Raw genomic sequence first — 11,262 nt, forward strand, 5'->3', positions numbered from 1 at the left:
GTGTAATGTAAAAATGCTGCAATCCATTGCACACAAATCTCAAACCTCAGCAGAAGCTTGTCGGATAGTATTGTGGGTGTTGTGTGGCCTGGGAGCACATGCAGCACAAAGTGTGGGTGTTGTGTGCTCAGAAGGAAGGCCACAGTGAAGCTGTGCTGTGCACTGCCAACAGGAGTGTGGGTGTTGTATGCTCAGAAAAAAAGCCACAGTGATGTTGTGCTGTACACCAACAGGAGGTGTTTCCAAACACTTCAAGTTCATCTCCTGTTTGATCGTGAGTTAGTTGTGCTCATGGCATGTTCAGGAAACTTCTACCGTTGTCAGTTCCCTTTTCACTTCACATTTGGTTGCACGACCCCATTTGGGGTCATGACCCCAAGTTTAAGATGTGTTCCAGAAAGTGATGTATTTTATTCAGCCATTCATGTACACTCTAGAGGTGTGTATGATCTGGTCTACTGTGGAGTAGATGTATTTGTTCAAATCAGATGTGGCTTCTCAATTCTTCCTTTGATGTCCTGAGAGTTGCTAGTTTTTCAGTCTTGTGGACCAGGCTGTATTCTCAGCCTTCATTCAAAAACCATTGACTGTATTCTCAGGCGCTTCCCCATGCCCTCAGCTGGATGTTTACTAAACTACACGGAGAGACTTGAGGGAGACCTCCAAGGCCCTCTATATTCAAAACCTACTTGAATGCTAGCGAGCTCTCTTGCTTACTTGAAACAGTTTCATCTCTCACATTTCTCTTTTCAACTCAAAAACACTTCCAGATTCTAGCTGGGGTTTGCTTCCTTTATTACGACCTCAAAATTCCAGACAGGAAGTTGGCGCACTGCTCCAGGCCCACCTTATATAGTTCCAGTCTCCTAGTCAGCATTGCTTTTTGTTGTCTGACTTCCAAATTCTTGAAAACAGTTTTCACATACTTTTACATCTATGAAACAAGGGACAACACCACTACTTAGTACCTCATCTCCCCTGGAAGCAGAAGTTGCTGGATTGAAGTCTAAGTTCACACACTGCTGGTCCTAAGTAAGAAAATATTTTTATGTGACCTAAAGAGCTCTGCTTCTGCCCATATACTTCTTGGTGAAGGAAAGGAAGCTGTGTGGTTAGTAAGAACTGTAGAAGGTTGAGAATTCTTCAGTGCTTTCTTGCTTCTTCATGAAAGGGAAGAGAAAGAGTTCCCTCGGTAAAGACGTCTTAGTTGAGCATTCTGGTCTATGATGTTCCCATTAGCCGCAGTAAAGGGAGAATGTTTCCCCAAATGCAGTGCTAGATAGCACCTATGTGCCATGAATGTCTTTCTCTGCCTTGAGAACAGCAAAATCACCCTGGAACGTGGAGAATAAGAACAGTGCTTGGTGTTGTTGCCCTTCTCTGCTTCTTTATGAACTTCAGATTGCACTCAGATTGAAGTTCAGGGAGGTTTTAATAAATGTAAACCCCAGGAGCTCATAAACAATACCCCAAACTCTCCAAGAGTAATTGTTCTTTATTTTTCTCTGCCCTAAGGAATGCTGGCATGGAGCATATCTGGAAACAATTTTTTCACCCTATTTCATTTATGTGTTCATTTAATAAATATTTATTGAGTATTTACTGTATCCTGTCACTGTCTGAGATACTAAGCACACAGTGCATGAAATAAGGACAATCTCTTCAGTTATTAAATTTACACTGATGAGAAAACGGGTAAACGGGTGGAAAAAATGAGTGTGGTTAATATAAATTGTGATAGGTACTGTCAAGGAAATTTGCAAGGAGATATGCTCTGTGATAAAAAGAAGATGGATTTTGTTACTGCAGGTGAGCACTATCTACTACACTAACACATAGGGAAACCCACTGAATACAAAAAACTAGTCACAGGGATAGCACAAAGGAGAATGGATATGGGGACATGTTTGTTAATGTGGTATTGAGAAAATGGAGAACTCGATATGTTTGAGAAATGAAGTAAAGCCATCATAGCTGGAGTTGGGCTAACAGGAGATGAGACCTGGATGAATTTGGAAGATCAGTGAAAGCCACACCATCCAGCACTCTGACTGCAGTGGTCAAAAGAAAATTAAATTACGAGAACAATAGAATGGTCCTTGAGTTCTAAAGAGACCGCTCCAGGGCCTGTGGAGATGACTCGACTCTGCCAGTAAAGTAATTGCCTTCCATGCAAGAACGAGTTCAGGTCCCCAGAACCCCTGAAACTCCAGCAATTGACTGGATTGAGCAGTCAGTTCCCTGAATGCTCACAGACTAGCTAACCTACCTACATGGCCATAGAGATTCTGTGTCAAAAAAATATATGAAATATACCTGAGGCATGACACCCAAAATTGTTCTCTGGTCACCATGCATGCATCTGCCCATCCAAATACCTGCTGTTCCCCACCTTATCTCCCACACTAAAACCTCACTAGCATTCACAGGTGCACTATATTAAAATAAAGAAGGGTTTGGAGGATCAAATCTAAGTTGATCAGCAAGATGGTATAGATGGAAGTTTCTGTCCAGCCAGGTCCCACAGCCAATCTTTCCCAAAGAAACACACAGAAGCTTAAATTAATTATAAACTTTTGGGCCTATTAGCTTAGCCTTATTATTAACTAGCTCTTACAACTTAAATTAACCCATATTTCTTATCTATGTTTAGCCACTTGACTGTTGTACCTTTTCTCAGTGCAGCAGTTTCATCTTGCTTCCTTTGCCTCTAGGTAGTGACTATAGACTGAGTCTTTTCTCTTCCCAGAATTCTCCTATTCTGATTGCCCTGCCTATACTTCCTGCCTGACTACTGGCCATCAGCCTTTTATTAAACCAATATGAGTGACAAATCTTAACAGGGTACAAGAGCAATATCCCACAGCACCCCCCTTTTTTTTCTTTTCAAAACAAGAATTCTGAATTTAATCTTTTTTTTTTAACTTTTTCCTGACCATTATCAACAACTTGTAACCTACACTAACATCCATAACACATTATTTGGGAATATGTGCATAGTTTTCTAAGCTACTTACTGCTGATTGGGGACACTGATAATCTTATGGGGACCCAAAGAAAATTTCGGGTTATAGTCAAGTTCTTACTTGAGTCTTCTGTGAGGCTGGATCATCTCAGTAGCTTTGAAGCTGTTCTGGATGTAGATCTCAGAGAAAACTGCAACAGAGGTGCTCTGAAACATTTGATCATCTAGGCCACCCATTCCCATTGGAGATTTTTCAGGGGGTCTTCCTTGATCAAACCTTACTTTTCTTTTTTTTTAATTTATTTATTTATTAAGGATTTCTGCCTCCTTCCCGCCACCGCCTCCCATTTCCCTCCCCCTCCCCCAATAAAGTCCCCCTCCCTTTTCAGCTCGAAGAACAATCAGGGTTCCCTGACCTGTGGGAAGTCCAAGGACAGCCCACCCAAGGAGACAGAGACAGAGACCCACATTGGAGCACCAGACAGAAATCTCAAGGTCCAAATCAGGAGCAGAAGGAGAAGGAGCACAAGCAAGGAACTCAGGACCACGAGGGGTACACCCACACATTGAGACAATGGGGATGTTCTATCGGGAACTCACCAAGGCCAGCTGGCCTGGGTCTGAAAAAGCATGGGATAAAACCGGACTTACTGAACAAACCTTACTTTTCTTAACCCAGAATAAATCCACAGCCTCTCATTTCCTATAGAAATAAAAGCAAAATCTCTTCTCCAAAGTAACATACATTATACAGATTCTCTGTATATTTTCCATCTTTACATGGCTTTAATTTTTTTTCTTACTCCATTTCTTTAATTTTCATTTTAAATTTTGGTTTGTTGAGACAGGGCTTCCCGGTGTATCTTTGGATGTCCTGTAACTCACTCTGTAAACCAGGTTGGCCTGACCCTCACAGAGATACACCTGCCTTTGCCTCTCCCAAGTGCTGGGATTAAAGGTGTGAGCCACCATGCCTGGGCCTTCCAAGAGTTGAGATTAAAGTTATGTGACCCCATACCCAACTACTCTATTTCTTTCTCTTTTTATTAAAGGTCTTACTCTATCCTTTTTACTTTTCTCTCTCAAGCCTACATGTATTTTTAAACACACTGTAAACTGTTTAGAGGTTGTGGATTTTTTATCTGAATCTTTCTTTACTCTATATCCCTCTTTCTCTGATTACATGAGTCTTTAATTTGCTAAGCAGTATGGCTAGGATTAAAGTTGCAGCTTTGGAGACTGGATCCACCCCATTCCTTGGCTTCCTGAGAGATTAGCTTCATGATGGAGGTACTGGAGGGAGTAATGTCTTTTACCATAGCTCTCTGGAGTTTCTAGGTCCATGCCACCACAAAGAAGCATGTTGCTGGCTGCTCATAAACACCATTTGAGTGTTTGGTGGTGTATGCGGCGTAATAACCAGGCTAGCTTAATATAAAACAGCAAATTTTAATGAAGGGATAGCTTACAACACCAGGGATCCAGTGATGGACAGGAAATACAAAAAGGACGGGCGGGGCTCATGCCCGCCAGATTTATACATAAACATTAGCCTGAGGCGAACACGCCCCCCATTGGGCTGGACTTCGCTATGTGGTGGCAGGGCCTCTTAAAAGAGCTACACAGTTTTTGCTGCTAATGCTGAGTTAGGAAGCCTCTCTTAAAGGAGCCATGCCTCTGCTTGTTGCCAGCAAACAGAGCCCACCTGAGAAATGCTGCTACCAAGAAGCTGTGCTCAACTCTGATCTTTTGCCTGTATAGAATCCATTAAAAAAAAAAATCTTTTTCAGGCTTAATGTGGAAATTCTTACCCCATGTTGAGAACCAGATCCAGTCCACAGAATATACATTGATCAAAACATTGTATCACCTGCGTAAGGATACACAATTGTTACTTCTAGGGAGAGAATTTAAAATATGGTTTTAGTGACTTTGTACTGTATAGTACATCATAATTTCAAAACTGCTATATGAGTTTTCTGTAGATAAAAGTTTCTTTGAATAGAGTTTTGAAAAGTGTGTTTCATACTATATAATGGGAAAGTTAAAGACTTGCTTAGAACTTGAGGGGAAAGGGATGAATATGGTTAGTTCCATGTAGAGTGAAATAAATGAGGACCCGAATCCTTTGTCTATCTAAGTTGCTGTGTTTAAACAACTAGGGACTTGCATATGGAAACAGGAAATTTTCTTTGTAACTTTCCTCCAATATAAAAGGGGCCCAGAAATAAAAAGGTACCTAAAGGAGCAAAAATCAAACCAAAATTAAAGAAGAGTACAGGTAAAACTACTAACCTGGAGGCTAATGCAAAGGGACCAATAAGGATGGAAACAAAGCACCTAGTGTACTTGGGTAGAGGGTTTATTAATGGCTGAGTGGGTTGTTCACAGCAGTTTATAAGGGTTAAATATTTTCCACAGTACTAGAAACTATAGACTTCAGTAAATGACAACTGCCTTAGCTTGCATCTATGTTACTGTGATAAGATAGTAGTCAAGGCAACTTAGGGAAGAAAGGGGCTTATTTGACTTATAGCTTACATCCATCTTCAGAGTTACTCAAGAAAGGAACCTAGAGACAGGAACTTTTAGACAGAAGATTTTGTCCTGGCGGTTCCACAGCAATTCAGTCCCAAAGAAAAACACAGGGGCCTATATTAATTATAAACTGTTTGGCCTATTACCTCAAATTTATTGTTAACTAGCTCTTATGATTTAAATTTTTTGGGTTTTTTGGGTTTTTTTGTTTTTTTTTCTTTTTTTAATTTATTTATTTATTAAAGATTTCTGTCTCTTCCCCACCACCGCCTCCCAATTCCCTCCCCCTCCCCCAATTAAGTCCCCCCTCCTCAGCCCAAAAAGCAATCAGGGTTCCCTGTCCTGTGGGAAGTCCAAGGAACCCCCACCTCCGTCCAGGTCTAGTAAGTAATTTTTGTCTATCTTTTGTCATGTGGCTTGGTAGCTTTTCTCAGTAAGGCATTCTCATGTTGTTTCCTCAGCATCTGGCTGGAGAGCCTTTCCTCTTCCCACAATTCCCTTAGTCTGGTTGTCTTGCCTATACTTCCTGCCTAGCTACTGGCCAATCAGCATTTTACTAAACCAATATGAGTGACAAATCTTCACAGTGTACAGGAACATTATCCCACAGCAGGAACTGAAGCTGAGAGGAACACTGTGTGCTCACTACTCATCATGGCTGGCTCAGCTTGCATTCTTATACAACCCAGCCCACCTTCCCAGAGATGGTACTGCCTGCTGTGTGATGGGCCTTTCCCCATCAATCACTAATCAAGAAAATATCCCTCAGGCATGTCCACAGGAGACTCTGATGGATGTGAACTCCTCAACTGAGATTCCCTCTTCATGTGTGTGTTGTTGACAAACAAACTACCTACAGAAACACCCATTCAGGCATTTTGCTTTAAGGGAAAGGAAGCTCTTGCCACTAACTCTGGTGGGCAGAAATGCCTCAGTCAAATCACCACAGGACACTTTTGATGTTATATCTGAACAAAGCAAACAAAAATTTTATTGCAAGGTTGTCTCTGGCGTGTCACTGCCTGGCACTGGTGATCGTCCAGGCTCCCTCCCTTCCCATAACTCATGTTGTCATCCTTGAAAAGAGAGTGAACAAGAACACCAAAGCTGGGAGCCCTCCAGGTTCATTTCAGAGAGAATATTCTACAGAGCTGGAAGGCATGGGATCTGGCCCAATGCTGTAAGAGTCCTTTAGGTCTGCATTCCAAAAGCTCACGAGAAAGAGGAAACAGTGAGAGAAGAACAGTTGCCTCAGGTGGACTTCTTTTCAGAGTGTAGCCATGGCTTTGTCTGAACTAATTGCCTCTCTTGCCTGCTAACAAGAGAATTTAGTGAATTGAATTCAGCTGATCTGGGTTGCTAAGATGATGGGAAAAGGCTTTGCTTTTATGTAATTGTAGCCTCTTGTGACTGTCGCGTCCAATAAATGTTGTTGTGTAAGAAGGGCCAGGCTCCGCATCCCATTAAAGCTGTTGCTATTATGTGGAGTATGGAACCATCTCAGATAGAAGCAGAAAGAGCGGTGAAGGGTGAATAAATGAAATGGGGCAGGAAAAAAAAGATCAACATATTTTTGTTATAGGAATCTTTTTTCCTAGTTTGCTGGAAGGACTATTGGATGTTCACTTCTTTAATGCTGTAAGTCCCTGGTTTCTGTGATGTGACATCAGAAAAAAAGATGAGAGGAAAACACAGAAATGGTAATTAATAATTGGAAGAGTTAAATGGTGATACTGCTGGTGGCGGTGTGTGCGTCTGTATATCTGTCTTTCTGTGTCCCTAAGTGGCTTTGGAATAAGGAATGGTTAAGCCAAATTTTGACTTTATGTAAATCATTTCATATTATTTCATAGGCTGCCTGGATGCTTCTTAATTTTGCCATACATTTAGAAGCTTGGCTAGCTCATAGAGTAATCTAGGACTCCTGGTTTTTAGAAATTAGATATTTAGAAAAATCAGCCAAGAGCAGAAAGAAAGGGATAAAAAAAACGCTTTAACAAATGAAAATGTTGAATAAAATGTTGGTCTCACTATAAACATAAACTATCTCATCACTATCTGTATGCTTACCAGCATGCACATATATGTGCATTTATAAATGTCCACATGCCAAAAAACTTAAGCCTAAGTAACTTCAGGTGAAATAATACATAGGTCTCAATTGCAGAGATGTAATGAGCAAGATTTAAGAAAATATCACTATAACAATATTTAAATATCTTTGGGGTTTTCCATTTTACTCACTGGGCTATTTTCATCTATTTAAAGGCAAACAACTTGTCAGCCATTGGATTCAGGGACAAAAAAAAAAGGACTACTGTTACAGATGGGACTATTAAAATCATGTTACAGAAGGGAAAGCAGAGAGGATTTTACATTGGATTTAAATATATCTATGGGTGAAATTCTCATTTGATGAAAATGAGTGATACTAGAGGGTCAGGATGACTCAACCTTTCAAACAACCGAAGCAACACTGCTACTATCAAGTGAGTCAATTATTATTGGACTGCAAATTATAACTTTAAAATCTAAAATACCACTTTCGCTGCTACTGCACAGGCTAAGGAATCTTAGTCTTAAGGACACAAGTGAAGAGAGAATTATTGGATTTTTTTAGTATTTATGGGTTGAGACCAATTCAGTTATTGCAGAATTGAATATTTACAACATCTTCTTCAACAACGACTGAGAATGGGCTAAATAATCCAATGTGACAATCTAGGATACCTCTGGTCTGACTTTGTTATTCTCTCATAATTTCACATATAATGTATTTGTATCATACCCCCACACATCTTTTATCCTTCTCTACCTCCAAAAGGAATCCTCTTCTCCCCTCCTACTGTCCTGTCTTCTCCCCCACCCTATCTCTGCAAGTGTGTGTGTTTCTGTGTGCCCCGCCATGTTTATTTAGGATTGTCTGTCTACATGAGCATAGGTGGGAGGATATTGACTTCAGCAAGGGCAACTTATCAGTGGCTACAGCACTGAAAAATGGGACTCAACTCCCTCAGCAACCATTAACTGCCTATAGCTCCTCATGGGAGGGCACGGCCTGTCCTACCCATGATGGAATATTGAGGGGCCCACTCTTATGCAGGTCTCACGCAGGTAGCGCTGCTGCTATGATTCATGGATACAACACCCTTGTCTTCAGAAGACGGTTTTCCCCAGACCTCCTTCACATCCTTTGGGAATAGCTCTGATATGCATTCTGCCCCCCTTTTCTTCAATATTCTGTGCGCCCTATGGCAGCGGGGGTGGGTATGATAGATGTCACTTTTAGGGCTGAACACTCAACTTGTTCTCAGCATACTAACAAATTACGGGTCTTTGCAATAACCACTGTCTACTACAAACAGATGCATCTCTGAAAAAGCTGAGAGCAGCTCTTATCCATGAGTATAAATCATAAATATTTAGAGGGCAGTTTAACATAGTGTCTATTTACTAAAACAATAACAGATTCCTCTAGGGCATGAACTTTAACCAGGTTTAACGTACCCCATACAATTTCTCATGTGGAACTTGCTTAAACTGCAGTCAGAAAGTGGTCGGTTACCCCATAAGAATTATAGCACTATTGTGGTATACCATACTCCAGACACACCCTAGCTATCATGTTGATATTGTAGTTACCAGGGTTCATAGCTGGATGAGAACTTTTGATGACCTTTCTCCCTAACACCTTTTAACATTATGAAAGTTAGTGTGCCTTGAGGATGCTTCTAGCTCAGTGTCAAAGTGTGTAGTGTCCTCAGCAACCTTGTTTTACCATCTAGATCTGGTGAGTAATTGAGAACAATAGCAGTCACCTACAATCTCAGATTTTAATGGAAGGGTTTAGTTAACAAATGTAAAATATTCTCAAATAAGTAAAGTCACAGAAATAATTATCTTTCTAATTGCTTTTAAGCTACAAAGTTACATAATAAAAGTAATTTAAAAATATTAGTTCTCAGGAAGGGGCAGTCATTACATACATGTATAAGCTTTATTCTGGGTGGTGAGTGACATACCCATATTCTTGTGTGAAGAGCTACTGGGAAATTTTAAAATAAAAAGAAAGATTTTCAGTCCCCACTTTGGGCGGAACACTGGCTTTCATGATGATAGGGACCCAAGAGAGGCAGACCCTAAAATGAGTCATACAGGGATGAAGAATCCCCAGCTGGGAAGGCTCAATGGGTCACCATGGTCTGGGCACAGGATCAGAAACATCCCATTGGCCAGGGCCATTTCCTGACAAGGCTTCCAGAACAAGACTGCTATTCTCCAAGGCTGACACAGAGAGCCAAGAGACCCTGCCAAGGGCTTCTTCAGCTCTCCCCAGTTAGACCCAACTATTTATTTTAATCACGATTTAAGAGGCAATTGGAATTACTCTCTTTTTTGCTATAAAGACAAAGCTATAAAAGGTCCATGGCTTCACCTGCCTTCCACAAACCCCTCTGAGGACCACTCCGACACTGAAAGCCTCACTGCTGTTCCTGTGATCAGAAAGTCCTCCATCTTTCTCACTCCTCCCTGTCCTGTACCTCAGTCTTCTTGAGAGTGAGACAAGACTCGGATGGGAAAGAAGTGTTCGCCACATGTTTTAGAGCTGTTTAGGATATCGCCTCTCCAAAGGGTTAGTGGCAAACTGTCTAATGTTCCAGAACCCTGGGGTCCAGCCTGGAGTCTCAGAAACAAAAATTGAATTTTCTGTCAATTAAAAACACCCCAGGCTAGGGGTACATTTTGTTGGAACGGCACTTCCCTAGTATTTACTTATATACTTATAAATGTAAGTAAAAGTGCTCTAAAAATTAGTGAAGGCAAGCATCTCGGGAAGTTTGGGCCACAATGACAGAATATTGTAGGCCCTTAGGACTGAGTTGCTTATATAACAGTGGCTTGTTTCTCACAATAGGGTTGCCTTGTCGGATGTTAGCAAGACCAGGTTCTGTGCATGTTCTCTGTAGGTGGTTTTCTTCTTCCACGTCTTGAGATAGAAGATGGAGAGAGAGAGAGAGAGAGAGAGAGAGAGAGAGAGAGAGAGAGAGAGAGAGAGAGAAAGAGAGATCTTCCCTTCTTACAGGTGTAACAATCCAATCATGAAGATTACAAGCTCAGAGTCTAATTCTGTACTGGAGGCCCCACTTCATAATAATATCCCAATGAAGTAAAAGGTTTCACATATGAATGGGACTCACAGGGGCCCTAGGCCCTACCACTTACTAATGCTCTATTGTCAATGAACAGATTCTGTAAAGTCATGATGAACTAGCTAAAATTTCCTGATTAGTTCCAAACTCAGCGTCACACAGATGACCCTAAGCTGCATGAGATAGTGAACAAAAACAAAACCAGGAAATAGGAGAAAGAGTTTTGGAAGGGGTTAGGGCTAATAGGAGTGGGAGAGTTAAGTGGGTGGAGAATGACCCGAATACACAGTTAATATGTTATGAGATTGTGAAAGAATAAAGTGTGTTAATAAAGGAGCATGTAAGTGGAGACATTGCCTCAACGGCATATGAGCTAGCTCTCCCTGCCCTTGATGATACAGACCCTGAACACAAAAGACACTTTTCAAATCGAGGTTAGCAGAGATACCCAAAAATGCTTTTTTAATTCAGACAATGATTAAGAGATAACAGTACTAATGAAGTGATATATAACAGGACCCACAAGATGTGACTATGGAACTTTAGAATTGTGGCATGTGACATTCTAAGGAGACTTTCATTTGGATCATTTATATGATGATATCTGTA

This window comes from Microtus pennsylvanicus, chromosome 1 (genome assembly GCF_037038515.1).
Source record: "Microtus pennsylvanicus isolate mMicPen1 chromosome 1, mMicPen1.hap1, whole genome shotgun sequence".
Classification (NCBI taxonomy): Eukaryota; Metazoa; Chordata; class Mammalia; order Rodentia; family Cricetidae; genus Microtus; species Microtus pennsylvanicus.